This window comes from Sinocyclocheilus anshuiensis, unplaced genomic scaffold (assembly GCF_001515605.1).
Source record: "Sinocyclocheilus anshuiensis isolate Anshui unplaced genomic scaffold, SAMN03320099.WGS_v1.1 scaffold457, whole genome shotgun sequence".
Taxonomy (NCBI): Eukaryota; Metazoa; Chordata; class Actinopteri; order Cypriniformes; family Cyprinidae; genus Sinocyclocheilus; species Sinocyclocheilus anshuiensis.
The window spans coordinates 3411175-3413361 of NW_015537939.1; the positions used below are offsets into that span (position 1 = coordinate 3411175).

Sequence of the window (2187 nt, forward strand, 5' to 3'; positions counted from 1 at the left end):
TATATATATATTTCATCTGTATTGCCCCAAGTGATGCACATCAAAACAATTTTAGATTTTTTTTAAATTGTAGCCATATTTTGAAGGTTGATATATTAGGCATGATATAAATAATGCAAAAGTTTCCACCGCTGCTTGCACTTTAAAATGGGTATTTAGGTCATTGGTTCTGCAGTAATCTTGAACATCTAAAATAAACAGATACTGACTAAATAAACAGATGCCCAAGTCGGTAGACACATGTTTGATGCTGTATTTTCACTTTATCTTATGTAATAAGAAGTTTGCTTATTAATCATGGCATTTGTTTAAATATCTCATCTCATGTTGTTTTCTCCTTAGTAGAGTTTGTGATGCTATTTTTGGCTGTGACCTCATTGGGCTCGTGAATGGCAGTAGATGACCGGGCTAGTCTGATAGGACAGAAAAAAACCTTATCAAATAGGCCCGTTCTGAGATATTTCCAACTGTGTGTCAGCTTCCCTCCCATTATTAACTACTGACTGAGTTTTAGCACGCCAACATCTCCAGCTTTTAGTAAGAATTTGTTGCAGTGAATGCCAAAGATTGGTATGTGACCTGCATAGGTTAACAGGGAAAGTATTTTAATAAAGATGCTGGAGTAGCTACTGTGCTGGAGGCAAAACATGAGTGTGCACTGCTAGATTTTCACATAGAGGTCCAACCATGGTCAGACAGTTTCCACAGGAAACGTGTTTACTTTGGGAATTCCAGTGCTTTATAGCATCCCTGCTTGAATTTCATTTTTTTCATTATTTTTAGTTTAAACACTTTCTGACTTTTTAATAATGTTTCTGCCAATCTGTTTTGTTAATTTGTTTACTTGCACAAACCCCTAACCTTAAATACACTATTAGCGGCTTAACTCATCCCGCCTACTGATGTGAATTATACACTGCCAAAAAAAAAAACACCCCCATAGACTTTCATTACTGTTTGAAAGTTTGAGGTTTATTATTATTATAATTTTTTTTTAATGTTTGAAGATTTCTTATGCTCACGTAGGCACCATTTATTTGATCAAAAATACAGTGAAAACAGTAATATTGTGATATAGGATATAATTGCAATTTAAAATAGCTGTTTTCTATTTGAATATGTTTTAAAATGTAATTTATTCCTGTGAATTTTCAGCATCATTACTCCAGTCTTCAGTGTCACATGATCCTTCAGAAATCATTCTAATATGCTGATTTGCTGCTCAAGGAACATTTATTATTATTATCAATGTTGCAAACAGTTGTGCTGCTTAATATTTCTGTGAAAACATGGTGATACATTTTTTTTCCCAGGATTTTTTTAGATCTTGTTCTTGTTTTTGGCTTTACATGACATGAAATAATAAAAATACATTTTTTTAAGAAGTAATTCCACATTTCCACTTAATTCGTAATAGATTAATTATTTCTGTACAGCTGTTCCATCCATAACCGCAGGGCCATGTTCTGAACGGCAAAGGCTCCATTGTTTTACATCTGCAGCACAAAAGAAGAGGGAAAAAAACATCAAAAAGAAAAATGTACTGTCATACGGAATCATCTTTTTGAGAGAGATCCCAGGAGCCTCGTATTTCAAGGAAATTGTGCTCATTCACATAATAATGTAGCTCTTTATTACACGTCTTTGTCCGGGTGAAAAAAATTTGATTTCCACCACCAAATCTCCATAGTTCCTGAAACGTGTGTGCAGTCAGATCGTGCTGTACTCGTGTTGAGGAAATGCTCTTAGGCCAAGGCCATTATCTCCCTTAACTTGTCTAGTAACTTGTGTAGTAACTTTCCCACGCTTAAGCATCAGGACTTGCAGTGTCTTCGAATTTCCTCTCTTCGCTTTACAAAACCGAGCCTAGCCAATGTTGGAAACTTGGCTGTTTTCATTGCTATATACTTAAACGCCAAAGGAACATTTTATTTCTGAACTTCATAAGACATTCAACTTAAACAAAGGACAAGTAGCATTTAATTTAATTTAATTAAATTTTATTTTTTAATTTAATTTAATTTAATTTTTATTTTTAAGAATTTGATTAAGATTCAGGCCATGTCCTAAGAATACTGGACGTTTTTTTACCTCAGGTTCGACAGATCCATCTGCATTGGGTTTTAAATTTAATTTAATTTAATTTAATTTAATTTAATTTAATTTAATTTAATTTAATTTTATTTT

General features: G+C 33.1%; 1 protein-coding gene across 1 annotated transcript in view; it reads left to right on the plus strand.

The window, feature by feature from the left end:
- Window positions 1-2187, plus strand: part of LOC107662716 (tyrosine-protein phosphatase non-receptor type 13-like) — a 91252-nt gene that overhangs the window by 25165 nt on the left and 63900 nt on the right. The window lies entirely within an intron of this gene.